Below are 19,915 nucleotides of genomic sequence, written 5' to 3' on the forward strand. Positions count from 1 at the left end.
ATGACTTCCAACATCTCTAATGATAAGGAAGTTAGCATTAAGGCACTTTACCTGAATGCTCGTAGCATTCATAACAAAGCCGATGAACTAATGGCACAGATAATAGTGAATGATTATGATGTAGTAGGCATCACAGAGACTTGGTTACAAGGGGGTCAGGACTGGCAGTTAAAGCTCCATGGTTTTTCTACTTATCGAAAAGACAGAGAGGTGGGCAGAGGGGGTGGGGTTGCCTTGTTAGTTAAGAACAAAATTAAATCTATGGTATTGAGCGTCGGATGATGTGGAGTCTGTGTGGGTGGAATTGAGGAACCACAAAGGCAAAAAAAACAGAATTGGAGTTGTGTATAGACCTCCTAACAGTGGTCAGGACCAGGGACGCAACATGTACCGGGAAATAGAGAAGGCATGTCAGAAAGGCAAGGTTACATTGATCATGGGAGACTTCAATATGCAGGTGGACTGGGTAAATAATGTTGCTAGTGGATCCAAAGAAAGGGAATTCATGGAATGCTTACAGGATGGCTTTTTGGAACAGCTTGTCATGGAGCCCACAAGAGAGCAGGCTATTCTGGACCTAGTGCTTTGCAATGAACCAGACTCTATAAAAGATCTTCAAGTAAGGGAACCCTTAGGAAGTAGCGACCATAATATGGTAGAGTTCAGTCTGGAGTTTGAAAGGGAGAAGGCAAAATCGGATGTAATGGTGTTACAGTTGAATAAAGGTAATTATGAGGGCATGAGAGAGGAACTGACTAAAATAGACTGGAAGCAGAGGCTAACCGGGAAGATAGTAGAGCAAAAATGACAGGAGTTTGTAGGTATAATTGAGGACACTGTACAGAGGTTCATTCCCAAGAAAAGAAAGATTAACCGGGGAGGGATTAGACAACCTTGGCTGACAAAGGAAGTCAGGAAATGTATTAAAGAAAAAGAGAGATCCTATAAAGTGGCTAAGAACAGTGGGAAATCAGAAGATTGGGAAGGATACAAAAGCAAACAGAGGATAACAAAGAGTGTAATAAGAAATGAGAGGATCAAATATGAAGGTAGGCTAGCCAGTAATATTAGAAATAATAGTAAAAGTTTCTTTCAGTACATAAGAAACAAACGACAGGCAAAAGTAGACATTGGGCCACTTCAAACTGATGCAGGAAGCCTAGTGATGGGAGATAAGGAAATAGCAGGAGAACTTAACAAGTACTTTGCGTCAGTTTTCACAGTGGAAGACATGAATAATATCCCAAAAATTAAAGGGTGTCACGGGGCTGAGTTGAGTATGGTTGCCATTACGAAAGAGACAGTGCTAGAAAAGTTAAAAAGTCTTAAAATTGATAAATCTCCTGGCCCCGATGGGATACACCCTAGAGTTCTGAGAGAGGTGGCTGAGGAAATAGCAGAGGCATTGGTTGAGATCTTTCAAGAGTCACTGGAGTCAGGAAAGGTCCCGGATGATTGGAAGATGGCTGTTGTAACCCCCTTGTTCAAGAAAGGATCAAGGCAAAAGATGGAAAATTATAGGCCATTCAGCTTAACCTCGGTTGTTGGTAAAATTCTAGAATCCATCATTAAGAATGAGGTTTCTAAATTCTTGGAAGAGCAGAGTCTGATTAGAACAAGTCAACATGGATTTAGTAAAGGGAGGCCATGCCTGACAAACCTGTTGGAATTTTTTGAAGAGGTAACAAGTAGGTTAGACCAGGGAAACCCAGTGGATGTGGTCTATCTAGACTTTCAAAAGGCCTTTGATAAGGTGCCACACGGGAGGCTGCTGAGCAAGGTGAGGGCCCATGGTGTTCGAGGTGAGCTGCTGGGATGGATTGAGGATTGGCTGTCTAACAGAAGGCAGAGAGTTGGGATAAAAGGTTCTTTTTCAGAATGGCAGCCAGTGATGAGCAGTGTCCCGTAGGGTTTGGTGCTGGGGCCACAGCTGTTCGCATTATATATTAATGATTTGGATGAGGGAACCGGGGGCATTCTAGCGAAGTTTACCGATGATGCGAAGTTAGGTGGACAGGCAGGTAGTACTGAGGAAGTGGGGAGGCCACAGAAAGATCTAGACAGGTTGGGAGAGTGGTCCAGGAAATGGCTGATGGAATTTAACGTGAGCAAGTGCGAGGTCTTGCACTTTGACAAAAAGAATAAAAGCATAGACTACTTTCTAAATGGTGAGAAAATTAATAAAGCCAAAGCACAAAGGGAGCTGGGAGTGCTAGTCAAGGATTCTCTAAAGGTAAACATGCAGGTTGAGTCCGTGATTAAGAAAGCGAATGCAATGTTGTCTCTTATCTCCAGAGGGTTGGAATATAAAAGCAGAGATGTACTACTAAGACTTTATAAAGCTCTGGTTAGGCCCCATTTGGAGTACTGTGTCCAGTTTTGGTCCCCACACCTCAGGAAGGACATACTGGCACTGGAACGTGTCCAGCGGAGATTCACACGGATGATCCCTGGAATGAAAGGTCTAACATATGAGGAACGGCTGAGGATACTGGGATTGTATTCGTTGGAGTTTAGAAGATTAAGGGGAGACTTAATAGAGACGTACAAAATAATACATGGCTTGGAAAAGGTGGATGCTAGGAAATTGTTTCCGTTAGACGAGGAGACTAGGACCCATGGACACAGCCTTAGAATTAGAGGGAGTCATTTCAGAACAGAAATGCGGAGACATTTCTTCAGCCAGAGAGTGGTGGGCCTGTGGAATTCATTGCCACGGAGTGCAGTGGAAGCCGGGACGCTAAATGTCTTCAAGGCCGAGATTGATAGATTCTTGTTGTCTAGAGGAATTAAGGGCTACGGGGAGAACGCTGGTAAGTGGAGCTGAAATGCGCATCAGCCATGATTGAATGGCGGAGTGGACTCGATGGGCCGAATGGCCTTACTTCCACTCCTATGTCTTATGGTCTTATAGTCTTAATTATAATGCAGTTAGGCCAAAATTAGGATCCATAGAATGGGGTAGCAAAATGCAGGGGATTCAGACAATGGAAATGTGGAGCTGGTTAAAGGAACAGATATTGTGTGTCCTTGATAGGTATGTCTATGTCAGGTAGGGAGCAAGTGATAAGATATGGGAACTGTGGTTTACAACAGAAATTATATCTCTTGTTAAGCCGAAGAAGGAGGCTTATGTGTTGGTGAGACAAGATGGTTCAGATGAGGCAATGGAGAGTTACAGCTCAGCTAGGAAGGATTTTAAGAGAGAGTTAAGAAGGGCAAAGAGAGGACACAAGCAGTCTTTAGCAAATAGAATAAAGGAGAACCCTAAAGCTTTCTATGGGTATGTGAGGAATAAAATGATGATTAGGGTAGGAATAGGGCCAGTCACAGACAGAAGTGGGAAGTTAGGTGGACAGGCAGGTAGTACTGAGGAAGTGGGGAGGCCACAGAAAGATCTAGACAGGTTGGGAGAGTGGTCCAGGAAATGGCTGATGGAATTTAACGTGAGCAAGTGCGAGGTCTTGCACTTTGACATCTGTAGAGATCGGAGAGGTGCTAAACAAACACTTCTCATCGGTTTTCGCTCTAGAAAAGGAGAATATTGTAGAGGAGAAGAATGAGATACAAGATATTAGACTAGAAAGGATCAAGGTTAATTATGAACAGGTGTTATCAATAGCTTTGATATTTGAGTCGTCTTTGTCTACAGGTTTAGTACCAGAGGACTGGAGGATAGCAAATGTTGTGCCCTTGTTCAAGAAGGACAGTGGAAATGACACAGGTAATTATAGACCAGTGAGCCTTAATTCTGTTGTGGAAAAGGTTTTGGAAAGGATTATAAGACATAAGCTTTATGATCATCTAGCAAGCAACAATTTGATTTCAGATAGTCAACATGGTTTCATCAAGAGCAGGTCGTGACTCACAAACCTCATTGACTTTTTTGAGAAGGTGACCAAGCACGTAGATGAGGGTAGGGCATTTGTCGTGGTATACATGGTCTTCAGTAAAGCCTTTGATAAGGTTCCACATGGTAGGCTGTTGGAGAAAGTACAGAGGCATGGGATTGAAGGTGATTTAGCAGTTTGGATTAGAAATTGTCTTTCTGAAAGATGGCAGCTAGTGGTGGTTGATCGAAAACATTCAACCTGGAGTCCGGCTACTAGTGGTATGGCACAAGGATCTGTTTTGGGACCACAGCTGTTTGTCATTTTTATTAATGACTAGGACGCAGGCATAGGTGGATGGATTAGTAAATTTGCAGATGACACTAAAATTGGTGGAATTGTGGACAGTTTGAAAGAATGTTACAGGTTGCAGGGAGACTTGGATAAAGTGCAGAATTGGGCAGAGAGGTGGCAAATGGAGATCAATGCAGCTAAATATGAGGTGATGCACTTTGGGAAGAATAACAGGAAGGCAGAGTACTGGGTCAATGGAAAGATTCTTGGTAGTGTGGATGTGCAGAGGGATCTTGGAGTCCATGTACATAGATTCATGAAAATTGCCAAACCAGGTGGATAGTGCTGTTACAGAAGAAGGGCTCATGCCTGAAACGTCGATTCTCCTGCTCCTTGGATGCTGCCTGACCTGCTGAGCTTTTCCAGCAACACATTTCTGATCTCCAGCATCTGCAGTCCTCACTTTCTCCTGGATAGTGCTGTTAAGAAAGCATATGGTTTCATTGGTAAGGGATTGAGTTCAGGGCCGTGATGTCATGCTGCAACTATACAAAACACTTGTGCGGCTGCACTTCGAATATTGTGTACAGTTCTGGTCGCCCCATTACAGAAAGGATGTGGAAGCATTGGAAAAGATGCAGAGGAGATTCACCAGGATGCTTCCTGGTCTGGAGGGAAGGTCTTATGAGAAAAGGCCGAGAGACTTGGGTCTGTTCTCATTGGAAAAAAGAAAGCTAAGAGGGGATTTGATAGAGACATACAAGATGATCAGAGGATCAGCTAGGGAAGACAGTGAAAGACCTTTTCCTAGGATGGTGACGTCAGCTTGTACAAGGAGGCGTAACTACAAATTGAGGGGTGGTATATTTAAGACAGATGTCAGAGGTAGGTTCTTAACTCAGTGGGTGGTAAGGGCGTGGAATGCCCTACCTGCCAATGTGGTTAACTCAGCCACATTAGGGAGATTTAAACAATCCTTGGATAAGCACATGGATAATGATGGGATAGTGTAGGGGGACGAGCTGAGAATAGTTCACAGGTCAGCGCTACATGGGGGGCCGAAGGGCCTGTTCTACGCTGTATTGTTCTATGGTCTATTGGAGAGTGGTGGTGGTGGGGTGGGGATGGTGGGGGGGCGGGGAAGGGGCGAGTGCCTGTAGAAAACTCCTAATGAAGTCACTGCTCCTTTCCTATTTCTGACTTCCACTCAGACTGACTCTGTAGACAAAGCCTCCTCAACAACTTCCCTTTCCCTGTGATACTACCTCTGATTAGCAATGCCACTCCTCCACCATTTTTACCTCCCCCAATTCCTTTTGAAACATCCCAACAATCCATATATGCGAAGTCATCCCTCCTACACCAGCTCTGCACTCATTTTTCATCTGCACTCGATATGTGTTCCTAGCCTCACTAGCCCATGATACCTCCTATCACTATCACTTCCCTATTCTCCCCATTCCCTTCTGAGCCCCAGAGCCAGGCTCAGTGTCAGAGACCTGATCACTGTGGGAAAAAGACTCCGACTATCCATTCTATCCATGCCTGTCATAATTTCGCAATCTTTTGTCAGGTCAGACCACAGCCTCAATATTCAAGTGAAAATAATGATGTGTTAAATGGTCCACCACCATTCATAATTGGAGATGGCAGGACTGCAGAGCTTATGTCTGATGCACAGGGTGTGGAATCACTTCACCCTGTCTACCTGCTGCTTCTTATGCGGCATTGACTCCATACTTTTAAATATACCTGGTGAACACCCTCCTGCTCTCTTCAATTCACCCGGTTTGATTGCTGGTTCCATGTTGTAATCTTCCCATTTATCACTGCCAACCCTTCTATTTGTCAGTTGTCATGTGTTTGGAAAGTACTTTCTTTAGAACCTTAGTAAATTTGTGTAGTGCTTCTTGTAGATGGTCCACTCTGCTGCCCTTGTACTCTTGACTGGAACTTGTGAGATACAAGTGTTACTTGACACTTGATAGACCAAGCCTGGTGTTGTCCACGTCTTGCTGCATTTGGATCTGGCCTGCTTCAGTACCTGAAGAGTTGTGAATGATACTGAATGTTGTGCAGTCATTAGTGAGCATTTCCACTTCTGATCTTATGTGGGAGGGAAGTTCATTGATGAAGCAGCTGAAGACGGTTGGACCTAAGACATTCCCTGAGGAACTCCTGCAGGGATTGGAACTGGCATTACTGACATTAACAATAACAGTCATCTTCCTTCTTGCTAGATATTACTGCAAACAGCAGTGAGTTTTCTCTGGATTCTCATCGACTGTAATTTTACCTGAGCTCCTAATGTCACATTTGGTCAAATAGTGCCTTGATGTTGAGGGTAGTTACTCTCAACGTCTTTGAACCAGGTCTATTCAGCCAATCCATGCCCCCCACCCCTTGTTTCATGAACCCTAGTAAGGTCATCTGTCGCTCCAGAGAAAATAATCCTCAGCCTATTCGACCTCTCCATATAATTCAAACCCTCCAGTCAGATGCATCGAGCAGATTGTCTTTGAGTCATGCAAAGTATACTTCTGCTGCTGATGATGACATACTGAACCTCCTGGACACCCAGTCATGATTGATAGACCTGTCTGAAGAGAGATCCTGCCACATAACATGATGGAGTGCTCACGGTGGCACGGTGGTTAGCACTACTGCCTCACAGCGCTAGAGACCCGGGTTCAAATCCCGCCTCAGGCGACTGACTGTGTGGAGTTTGCACGTTCTACCCGTGTCTGCGTGGGTTTCCTCCGGGTGCTCCGGTTTCCTCCCAAAGATGTGCAGGTCCGGTGAATTGGCCATGCTCAATTGCCCGTAGTGTTAGGTAAGGGGTAAATGTGGGGGTATGGGTGAGTTGCGCTTCGGCGGGGTGGTGTGGACTTGTTGGGCCTAAGGGCCTGTTTCCACACTGTAATGTAATCTAATCTAATCTAAAATGTGCTGTCAGCAGATTGGTGACAAAGTGGTCAATGATGTCCTTTTCACCATGTGTTGGTTCCCACGCCCCCTGCTGCAGCCCTGGTCCATCAGTGATGTCCTTTTGGACTGTCCCAGCTCAGTCAGCAGGTGGAGCTGCTGAGCCTCTCTTGGTGATGGACACTGATGTCTCCCACACAGAGTCCATTCTCTGTCCTTCCCACCGTCAATGTTGTGTTCAAATAGAGGGATTGAAACGATGTGGTAATTGATAATCAGCGGAATGTTTCCGTGCTCATGTTTAACCTTCTGCCTTGAGGCTTCATGGGATCAGCATCAATATTGAGCTCTTCCAGGACACCCCACTCTTCACTGTGTTGTGACACAGGATAAGCCCCCCTGCTATTTTAAAACAGCAACACTGAAAAGATTTACCCCGTGCAGTAAGGTGTGAAAATTTGAGAGGCCAAGAACTATCCCAAAAGTCACTATTTAAAGTAAAATTTAACAACTTTATTTCTTAAAGTATAACATAATAATTAACTAACAACTATTTACAACTCCTTTCTCAAACTTGTATTCTACCTTCCCTTTCTACAATACTAGTCCAGTAAAACCCCCCGATTAAGATTTAACAAAAATTTAAATTTCAATACCAGCTCCAACTCCCATGTCACTCGTATCGATGGTAACTTTCAAAGGTTTTGTAACATTTGGTGTAGCCAAAACTGGCTTTGCAGTTAATATCGAATTCAAATGGTCGAATGCCTCCTGGCTTTGTTCTGTCTACTGAAACGCTGTGTTCTTCTTCAGTAAATCGATTAACAGTGCTACCACACTGCTAAAATTTGGACCAAGCCTCCGATAGAACCTACTTAATCCTCAGAATCAAAGCACCTCTTATTTCGAGTTTGGTTGCCGAAATTCCTTGATGGCCGTTGTCTTGCGTTCTGTGGGGTCAACCTTGTATGACCGATGTTACAGAAGAATATTACAGCGCAGTAATGTTTGGCTCCCAATGTTGCGCTAACCTGTGGAACTAATGTGAAGCCCATCTAACCGACACTATTTAAGGTAAGACCGTTTGGTTTTAAAAGTGCTTACCGGTAGCGGGCAGCGGTGTTTTTTTTTCACTTTCACTCTCTCTTCACAGAAAGAGCGGGAGCACCAGGGGGAAGTGACGACGACCAGAGGGGCAGCCGAGACCCGGAAGCAGTTAGTGTAAGCTTACCTGGGTAGGTTTTTTCCCCCTTTAAAAGCGCGAAGGAGAGGTAGTTTGGGCTGAGGTTAGGAATAGGAAAGGTGAGGTCACCCTGTTAGGAGTCTTTTACAGGCCTCCTAATAGTCCTAGAATCATTGAAGAAAGGATAGGGAAGGTGATTCAGGAGATGAGTGACAGTAATAGGGTGGTTGTTATGGGGGACTTTAACTTTCCTGATATTGATTGGGAAAGCTATAGCTCAAGTTAGTTAGATGGGTCAGTGTTTGTTCAATGTGTGCAGGAGAGTTTCCTGACACAATATGTAGACAGGCCAACAAGAGGTGAGGCCATACTGGATTTGGTTCTGGGTAACGAACCAGGCCAGGTGTTAGAATTAGAGGTAGGTGAGCACTTTGGGGATAGTGACCATAATTCGGTGATTTTTACTCTCGTGATGGAGAGGGATAAGTGTGTACTACAGGGCAAGAGTTATAGCTGGGGTCAGGGAAATTATGATGCGGTGAGGCATGACTTAGGATGTGTAGCTTGGAAAAGTAGACTCCAAGGCAAGAGTGTAAATGATATGTGGAGCTTGTTCAAGGAGCAACTATTGAGTGTCCTTGATAATTATGTACCTGTCAGGCAGGGAGGAAAGGGTCGTGCGAGGGAGCCGTGGTTTAATAAGGAATTGGAATCCCTTGTTAAATGGAAGAGGGCGGCCTATCTCAAGATGAGACGTGAAGGTTCAATTGGGGCGATTGAGAGATATAGGGTAGCCAGGAAGGACCTGAAGAGAGAGCTAAGAGCAGCAAGGAGGGGACATGAAAGGTCCTTAGTCGGTAGGATTAGGGAAAACCCTAAGGCTTTCTATAGGTATGTTAGGAATAAAAGAATGACTAGGGTAGGAATAGGTCCAGTCAAGGATAGTAGTGGGAAGTTGCGTGTGGAGGAGGAAGAGATTGTGGAGACACTGAATGAATACTTTTCTTCAGTATTTGCTCAGGAACAGGGCATTGTCGTTGATGTGAATACTGAGTCACAAATAAGTAGAATGGATGGCTTTGAGGTATGTAGAGAAGAGGTGCTGGAAATCCTGGAAAAGGTGAAAATAGATAAGTCCCCTGGGCCTGATGGCATTTATCCTAGGATTCTCTGGGAAGCAAAGGAGGAGATTGCAGAGCCATTGGCCTTGATTTTTATGTCCTCTTTGTCTACTGGAGTAGTGCCAGAAGACTGGAGGATAGCAAATGTGGTTCCCTTGTTCAAAAAGGGGAGTAGGGATAACCCTAGTAACTATAGGCCGGTGAGTCTCACTTCTGTTGTGGGCAAAGTCTTAGAGAGAATTGTAAGGGATAGGATTTATGCACATCTGGATAGGAATAATGTGATCAAGGATAGTCAGCATGGTTTTGTGAAGGGCAGGTTGTGCCTCACAAACCTTATTGAATTCTTTGAAAAGGTGACGAAGGAGGTTGATGAGGGGAAAGCGGTAGATGTGGTATATATGGATTTTAGTAAGGCGTTTGATAAGGTTCCCCATGGTAGGCTACTGCAGAAAATACGGAGATATGGCATTGAGGGTGAGTTGGAGGTTTGGATTAGGAATTGGCTGGATGGAAGAAGACAGAGGGTAGTAGTTGATGGCAAAGTTTCTTCATGGAGTGCCGTCACTAGCGGTGTTCTGCAAGGATCTGTTTTGGGACCATTGCTGTTTGTCATTTTTATAAATGACCTGGAAGAGGGGTTAGAAGGTTGGGTGAGCAAGTTTGCGGATGATACGAAAGTCGGAGAAGTTGTTGACAGTGAGGAAGGATGTGGCAGGTTACAGCAGGATATAGAGAAGCTGCAGAGCTGGGCAGAAAGGTGGCAAATGGAATTCAATGTAGCTAAGTGTGAGGTGATTCACTTTGGGAAGAATAACAAAAAGATGGGGTACTGGGCTAATGGTCGGATACTTGGTAGTGTGGATGAGCAGAGGGATCTTGGTGTCCATGTACAGATCTCTGAAAGTTGCCACCCAGGTAAATAGTGCGGTGAGGAAGGCATATGGCGTACTGGCTTTTATTGGTAGAGGAATTGAGTTCCGGAGTCCTGAGGTCATGATGCAGTTGTATAAGACTCTGGTGCGGCCGCATCTGGAATATTGTGTGCAGTTTTGGTCGCCATACTATAGGAAGGATGTGGAGGCACTGGAACGGGTGCAGAGGAGGTTTGCCAGGATGTTGCCTGGTATGGAAGGAAGATCGTATGAGGAAAGACTGAGACACTTGGGGCTGTTTTCATTAGAGAAAAGAAGGTTTAGGGGTGACTTGATTGAGGTGTACAAGATGATTAGGGGGTTAGATAGGGTTGACACTGTGAACCTTTTCCCGCGTATGGAGTTCGGGTATTACAAGGGGGCATAGCTTTAAATTAAGGGGGGGTAGATATAGGACTGAAGTTAGGGGTAGGTTCTTCACTCAGCGAGTCGTAAGTTCATGGAATGCCCTGCCAGTAGCAGTGGTGGACTCTCCCTCTTTATGGGCATTTAAGCGGGCATTGGATAGGTATATGGAGGATAGTGGGTTAGTATAGGTTAGGTGGGCTTGGATCGGCGCAACATCGAGGGCCAAAGGGCCTGTACTGCGCTGTATTCTTCTATGTTCTATGTTCTATGTTCTATTCCATTCTTGTCCATTTGCCTATCCAATGACCATTTCAATGTCCTTAAAGTTGGTGAGTCTGCTACTGTTGCAGACGGTGCGTTCCACGCCTCTACTAGTCTCTGAGTAAAGAAAACTACCTCTGACATCAGATCTATATCTATCACCCCTCAGTTTAAAGCTATGTCCCCTTGTGCTATCCATCACCATCAGAGGAAAAAGGCTCTCACTGTCCAACCTAATTAACCCTCTGATTACCTTATATATCTCAAGTAAGTCACCTCTCAACCTTCTTCTCTCTAATGAAAACAGCCTCAAGTTCTTCAGCCTTTCCTTATAAGACCTTCCTTCCATAACAGGCAACATCCTAGTAAATCTCCTCTGAATTCTTTCCTCAGCTTCCACGTCTGTCCTATAATGCAGTGAACTGTATGCAATACATCAAATCTGGCTGCACCAGAGTTTTGCACAGTTGCAGCATGATCTCATGGTTCCAAAACTCAATTCCTCTACCAAGAAAAGCTAACACACCATATCCCTTCTGAGCAAACCTATCAACCTAGGTGGCAACTTTCAAGGATTGATGTACCTGGACACCGAGATCTCTCTGCTCAACTACATTACCAAGACTCTTACCATTACTCTGCATTCCTGCTACTCCTTCCAAAGTTTATCACCTCACACTTTTCTGCATTAAACTCGATTTGCCACATCTTAGCCCAGTTCCGCAGCTTATCTATGTCTCTTTATAACTCACAACATCTTTCACCACTATCCATAACTCCACCGACCCTAGTATCATCCACAAATTTACTAACCCATCCTTGTATGCCCTCATCCAGGTCATTTATAAAAATGATAAGCAACAGTGGATCCAAAATAGATCCTTGCGGTGCACCGAGAGTAACTGCATTCCAGGATGAACATTTCCCATCAACCACCACCCTCTGTCTCCTTTCAGCTAGCCAATTTCTGACCCAAACCGCTAAATTATCCTCAATCTCATGCTTCCGTATTTTGTGCAATAGCCTAATTTGGGGAATCTTATCAAATGCCTGACTGAAATCCATAAATGCCACATCAACCTCATCCACCTGTTTGGTCACCTTCTTAAAGAACTCAATAAGGTCTGTGAGATACAACCTCCCCTTCAAAAAACCATCTTGACTATCCCTAATCAACTTATTCCTCTCCAGATGATTATAAATCCTGTCTCTTACCACCTTTTCTAATACTTTACCCACAACCAGTAAGGCTCACAACCAGTTGGAAACCAGCATCTGCAAAAAAAAAAGTGAAAACATGGCTCAGAAGATGCTAACCTAATCCGAGTTCAGTCTTTCTCCATCTCAAAAACAGGCAATAATTTCTATACAGGATTGTTGGAGCAGTACCAGTTCACTGTTTGGTGCACACACTCACATAAACTCTCCACCTCATCCTTTTATCTTAAAGTGATCCCAATTTCTGGGAGAGAAATGAAGGTAACATTTCAGGCCTGTGCTCTTCCACCAGAACAGAGAAATGTTCAAAATCTAACAGGTATTACACAAGTAAAAGGAAGTTGAGTAGGTGGAGCAGGAAGAAGGGAAATATTCCACAAATGAACCTGACCATATAATACCGCTGGGGAAAATTTTCATGCAGCAGAAATTTGCATCTAAATAAATAGGCTGTCAATCAATCTACTTTGGAACAATGGCCATCCAAATGAAAAAGAATAGTTTGTAAATGTGAATGGCATGTAATTTGTAAATGATTTCAACAGGTTGTGCCACAGGATATTCATATCAGGTAGGGGCAAAGTTATTCCGACAGTCACTGTCATCATTTTAATTTGGTGCATTTACAGAAAACCATCACAATGGGTATTGTCAGGAGATAGTGCATGGTGCACTACCAGTGATTTGAGAAGTTAAACGGTTGGCCCGGCCTAGGTCTAGTACAATAACTGGGTGGCTAAGACATTACTCTGGAAATCCTAAGGGGTTTCTCTGGACAGCTGTAATTCTGGATCACCTGTCCATCCTCCAAGCCTCAGATCCAATGTGGCAACAATTTTTCTTTCACCTGCTTCCTCTCAGTTGGACAATGTTGGAAATTTCGCAAATGGTTTTGTGGATTCAGGAACTGGAATGGAGTCCGAGGTTACTTCCCCGTTGAAGCAGCTGAGCTGAACCTGCTGAAGCGACTGCTGAGAGAGACACAATGGGAAACAGTTGCTCCCCAGTCCTCTGCGAATCTGCAGCTGATTATCCCAGCAGAGACTGTGAGGAAGTGTGTTATAGATCAGGTCCTGTTCTATAAAGTCAGTCTGCCTATGCACAGTAAGGGAAAAGAGGGAATCATGAGAAAAGGTCTTGTCTTTGTAAATTGGTGCAGATTCGGTGCAACAAATGTAAAGTGTGTAAAAAGTACAGTCTGAGCGATTGTTCAGGAGCATGAAGAGAAGTCAAGGTCAAACACTTCTTAAAAAAGATAAATAATTAAACTCCCACCTCAAAAGTTAGTAGAAGCGATCATTCTGCTATTCTGTTGAAACACTCACTTCCCTGAGTCCCAACCTGCATACTGTCGGTGAGCTGCTGGGATACTGCCCTGAGGGATAAGGTTCAAACTTTGTGGAAACATATGGCCTGAATCTTCCTGTGTTGTCTCATACCACAGGTTCCACTAAATCTGGCCTTCCCTGGGTTTGGGGTTCACAGCTGCAGGAGGCTAAGCTTGGGAACAAGTCACACAGATTTCCTCCAGGCACGACTGGTCCTCAGTTAAAGACACACCCTTTTTAGGGCAATGTTCAGCCTAATACAGGTCAGATTTTTATTATCTATATTTTAAAAAAAACATTTTGATACTTGACAACTGCTGTATACGTTGAAACATTTTTAACATTTCTACAACAGTTCTGCAATTGAGCAAGTTAAATTTCAATGTTTCAAGCAAATAATGTGATACAACTGGGAGAGTATAGAGCATCATAAGATTTTATGGAATAGTGAATCAGATTTAGGTCATTTGATCCCTCATTCTAGCCATTGCATCCATGGTCCATCAAAAACTGTCAGAATCAGCAGGAAATACCTTCAATAACCTAGTCTCCAGTGCTGTCTGGGGAAGAAAATTCCATAGACCAATGATCTTGCAAAAGAAGGAATTCCCCTTCGTCTCTGCCTTAAATGTAAGACTCTTACTCTGAAGCTGTGCCCCCTGGTTCTGGATGCTCCCACCAGGAAACAGGAAACAGGGGAAGCAGCCTATCAGCATCATCCCTTTCTTATTCTCTCAGAGCCTTGGTATTTTCAAAAAGGACATCTCCTAATCTTCAAATCTCCAGTGAAAATGCAGTCAGAATATACTAGACCTTTCCCCACAAGGTAGCCCTGATCCCCCTCCCCACATTTCCATCCCAGGACTGAGCCCAAACGCACCTCTCTAAAGGAACACAGTGTAAGAGCAGTCTCCCAAAGCAAGAACCAAAACTGTACCCAGCTCTCCAGCTCTGCCTTGTATTGGAGCAGAAAAGGCTTCCTTTACATACTGGCGTGCTGGCCGTGGCCATTGTTGTAATGGACTAGACCAAACCCTCTCAAGGAGATAAATGCAACCGTAATGTTTTCTTACTTCAAGGCAAGTGTAAGGCATTACATTCCAAGTGTAATTCAATTTGTCAAACTACTTGGCTGTGAGAAAAACACACTTTATTCTTACAGCACAGGCAAAATACAGACGAACTAAACAAAATGGCTTAACTGTATCTGGATTGAAATCCTTAACAGAATAATGATTGAACTACTACTCCTTAAATGTTCCAATATAGCAGCATCCTGTAAACATCTTTGACAAAGGCTAATAGAAAAGAAAACTGGAAAACACTTCAAACCCAGCAGGAATGGGAGAACACAAGCTTTTGCAACAGGAAAAAGAGCTCAGTCTGCTTCCAAAATCCCAGCCTCACTACCTAAAAGCAAACCCTAGAAATCCTAGGTCTCTGTGAGGCTGAATCCACACAAACGTGTTTCTTTTATCTCCGTTTTAACAATCCTAAAAGCAGACAGCTCCATAAATTAGATATAAAAGGAGCATATTTGGCCACTCAAGTTTTTGTTAGCAATAACTATGATCATGGCTGATCATTTAACTCACTCCTTTAATCAGGCTCTCTCCAGTATCATATGCTTCCTTTCGTCCTAAGAACTCTATTAACCTTCTTGAAAACATTCAATGTGTTCTCCTCAACCGCTTTCGGTGGCACTGAATTCCACAGGGTCACCACTCTCTGGGTGAATTCACATCATCTCAGTCTTAAATGGCCGATCCTGAATCCTTAGACTATAGTCCCTGGTTACAGTTTCTCCAGATATCAGGAACATTGTTCTTCTGTTTATATTGTCTTGTCCTGTAAGATTTTATAGATCTTTATGAACCCCCACTTCTTTTTTTCTGAATTCCGAATAATATGCTCCGAATCAAATCTGTGTTTCTTCATATGTCAGTCCCATCCTCTCAGGAATCTTTCCCTCCTTTTCCAGAACATGCTTTCTCAAATATGTTCGACCAGCAGTGCACATAATACTACAGGGGTGGTCTCACCAAGGCCCTGTACAATTGCAGCAAGCCATCCCTGCTCCTGGACCTGGATCTTCTCTATGAAGGCCAACATGCCATTTCCCTTCTTCACCCCCTGCTGCATCCCTGCTACTTTCAGTGACTGGTATACAAGGACAGCTAGTTCTGACTGAAACACCCCCTTTCCCCAATTTCAGATCATCCAACCAAGAAACTACATTCCAAAGTAAACAAACTCACAATTAATCCCATTGTACTTCATCTGCCATGTGTTTACCCACAGATCGTGGACCTACTATAAACGCTGACACAATCCCTGGTGACCCCTTGTGAATAAAGATAAACGTCCTGTGGATGCACTGTAAATATTGAATCACTATCGGTAAATACTGATACACTTCATGGGCTATGTGATTAATGGCATTATAGCCCTTGACCTACAAAAGCACTGACAGATTCCCAATGACCCTTTCCCTGAGGGTCATAGCTGACATTTTCCCCGTGGGTCCCTGTAAATACTGACCCTCTCCCCGAGAGTCGCTGTAAATACTGACCCTCTCCCCGAGGGTCCCGTTAAATACTGACCCTCTCCCTGAGGGTCCCTGTAAAACTGACCCGCTCCCCGAGGGTCCCTGTAAATACTGACCGTCTCTTGGAGGGTCCCTGTAAATACTGACCCTCTCCCCGAGAGTCGCTGTAAATACTGACCCTCTCCCCGAGGGTCCCTGTAAATACTGACCCTCACCCCTTGGGTCCCTGTAAATACTGACCCTCTCCCCAAGGGTCCCTGTAAATACTGACCCTCTCCCCAAGAGTCCCTGTAAATACTGACCCACTCCACGAGGGTCCCTGTAAATACTGACCCTCTCCCGAGGGTCCCTGTAAATAGTGACCCTCTCCCCGAGAGTCGCATGAAATACTGACCCTCTCTCCGAGGATCCCTGTAAATACTGGCCCTCTCCCCGAGGGTATCCTGTAAATACTGACCTCCTCCCTGAGAGTCACTGTAAATACTGACCCTCTCCTGGAGGGTATCCTGTAAATACTGACCCTCTCCCTGAGGGTCCCTGTAAACACTGACCCCCTCCTCGAGAGTCACTGTAATACTGACCCTTTCACCGAGGATATCCTGTAAATACTGACCCACTCCCCGAGAGTCCTGTAAATACTGACACTGTCCCCGAGGGTATCCTGTAAATACTGACCCCCTCCCCGAGGGTCCCTGAATATACCGACCCTGTCCCCGAAAGTCGCTGTAAATACTGACCCTCTCCCCGAGGGTCCCCATAAATACTGACCCTGTCCCCCGGGCCCCTGTAAATACTGACCGTATTACCGAGAATTCCTGTCAATACTCCTCACTCTGAGGATGTTGGGTGAGGACTGCTATCCTCCCTGTGACCCTCTGTGTGTGAGTATCAACTCTCTCCCAAGTCACTTGAATACTGAAACAGTTTTGGATGATCACCCTGGTAATAGCACCTCATTCAATTTCACACTGTGGAAAGATGTACACAGTTCCTAGGGACACCGGCTCCCCGGCTACTGAATACACAGACTACTGGTGACCATCTGGAAATACTGACACTAAATTGGGACATGCTTTAAGTAATGATATACGCCCCCTGGGGACACCCTGTAAGTATCAAAAGTTCACCTCTGTATCCCCTGTAAATACTGATGATTTGGAGATGTCAGTGTTAGACTGGGGTGTATAAAGTGAAAAATCACACAACACCAGGTTATAGTCCAACATGTTTATTTGGAAGCACGAGCTTTCGAAGCGCTGCTCCTTCATTGTGGAAAATAAGATTGTAAGACACAGAATTTACAGCAAACATTTACATAGATAGAACATAGAACATAGAACAGTACAGCACAGAACAGGCCCTTCAGCCCACGATGTTGTGCCGACCATTGATCCTCATGTAAGGTAAACCTAATGTACAAACCCTCAAATTTCTGTGAACAAATGCATGTCCAGCAGTCTCTTAAATATCCCCAATGACCTCGCTTCCAGAACTGCTGCTGGCAACGTATTCCATGCTTCCACAACTCTGTGTAAAGAACCTGCCTCTGACATCCCGTCTATACTTTCCACCAAACAGCTTAAAACTATGACCCCTCGTGTTAACAATTTCTGCACTGGGAAAAAGTCTCTGGCTATCAAGTCTATCTATGCCTCTCATTATCTTGTACACCTCATTTAGGACCCCTCTCTTCCTTCTTTTTTCCAATGAAAAGGTTCTGAGCTCAGTCAACCTCTCTTCGTAAGATAAGCCCTCCATTCCAGGCAGCATCCTGGTAAACCTCCTCTGAACCATCTACATCTTTCCTATAATAGGGCGACCAGAACTGGACACAGTATTCCAAGTGCAGTCTAACCAAAGTTTTATAGAGATGCAGCAAGATCTCACGGCTCTTAAACTCAATCCCCCTGTTAATGAAAGCCAAAACACCATATGTTTTCTTAACAAGCCTGTCCACTTGAGTGGCAATTTTAAGGGATCTATCTACCTGCACACCAAGATCCCACTGTTCCTCCACACTGCCAAGAATCCTGTCTTTAATCCTGTACTCATCTTTCAGGTTCGACCTTCCAAAATGCATCACCTCGCATTATCCAGGTTGAACTCCATCAGGCACCTCTCAGCCCATCTCTGCATCCCGTCAATGTGACGTTGCAGCCCACAACAGTCCTCTATACTGTCAACGACACGTTCAACCTTTGTGTCGTCTGCAAACTTGCTAACCCATTCTTCAATCTCCTCATCCGAGTCATTAATAAAAATTACAAAGTATAGAGGCCCAAGAACAGACCCATGTGGAACACCACTCACCAGGCAGAATACTTTCCTTCCACTGCCACTTGCGGTCTTCTGTCGACCAGCCAATTCTGTATCCAGACAGCTAAATTTCCCTGTATCCCATTCCTCCTGACCTTATGAATGAGCCTACCATGGTGAATCTTATCAAATGCCTTGCTGAAGTCCAGATACACCACATCCACCACTCGACCCTCATCAACTTGTCTAGTAACATCCTCAAAGAACTCGATAAGGTTTGTGAGGCATGACCTGCCCCTCACAAAGGGGCTGGCTGCATTTAATCAAGCCATGCTCTTCCAGATGGTCATAAATTCTATCCCTCAGAATCCTGTCTAACACCTTGCAGACGACAGATGTGAGACTGGCTGGTCTGCAATTGCCGGGGATTTCCCTATTTCCTTTCTTGAAGAGAGGAATTACATTTGCCTCCCTCCAGTCCTCAGATACGACTCCGGTGGAGAGCGAGGATGCAAAGATCTTCGCAAATGGCGACGCAATCACGTTTCTCGCTTCCCAAAGCAGTCGAGGACAAATCTGGTCTGGCCCTGGCGACTTGTCAATCTTGATGTTTGTCACAATTTTCAGCACATCAGCTTCCTCAATCTCTATCCGTTCCAGCATGCTTACCTGCTCCTCAATGGTTTCATTCACTACAAGGTCCTTTTCTTTAGTAAAGACAGAAGCAAAAAACTCATTTAGGGCTTCCCCTACCTCCTCAGACTCTATACTCAAGTTCCCTATGCTATCTTTGATCGGCCCTACTCTTTCTTTGATCATTATCTTATTTCTCACATACGTGTAAAATGCCTTTGGATTCTCCCTAATCCTTCCTGCCAGGCCTTTTTCGTGCCCCCCTCCTGGCTCTCCTCAGACCATTTTTGAGCTCCTTTCTCGCCTGCCTGATTCTAATCTATAAAACAGATTTTCTGAATCTTACATGGATTTATACAATTTTTGAGCAAAGTAAAATACAATTCTGCAAGTACAGATTCACCCCACAAACTTATATGTGTATGTGTGCATGTGAGTGTGTGTATGTGTGGGGGGGGGGGGGGGGGGGGGGGGGGTTTGATGGGGTGGGGGGTTTATGAGTATCTGTGAGAGGATGTGTGTGAGAGTGTATGTGTGAGTGTATGAGAGAGGGTCTGAGTATGTGCTGTACTTGGAAAATACATTTTACTTTGCTCAAAAATTGTATGAATCCATGTAAGATTCTGTAAATCTGTTCTTTGATTAGAGTCAGTTTGACCATTGTGGCACAGACAGCCTCACAGGGCGTTAACACCTTCAATATCGTATGTGGGCCGACATGACACCAATTGTTCAAGTGCACTTGTGAATATAACTTGTAAAAAAGGTTTGTGATACCAACATGGTCATTCTAAAAGATGAGAGACTTAACAAACAATCCATGTCTTTTTCAATATATAATTTCAGTTACATCGCACTGTAAACGTTTGCTATAAATTCCGTGTCTTGCAATCTTATTCTCCACTATCACCTGATGAAGGAGCAGCGTTCCGAAAGCTAGTGCTTGCAGATAAACCTGTCGTACTATAACCTGGTGTTGTGTGATTTTTAACCCTGAAAATGCTGACACATTCCTGTTAGGATCACTGTAGTTTC

The sequence above is a fragment of the Chiloscyllium plagiosum genome, unplaced genomic scaffold (genome assembly GCF_037043375.1).
Source record: "Chiloscyllium plagiosum isolate Xiang-an unplaced genomic scaffold, Cpla_swu_hap1 HiC_scaffold_33, whole genome shotgun sequence".
Classification (NCBI taxonomy): Eukaryota; Metazoa; Chordata; class Chondrichthyes; order Orectolobiformes; family Hemiscylliidae; genus Chiloscyllium; species Chiloscyllium plagiosum.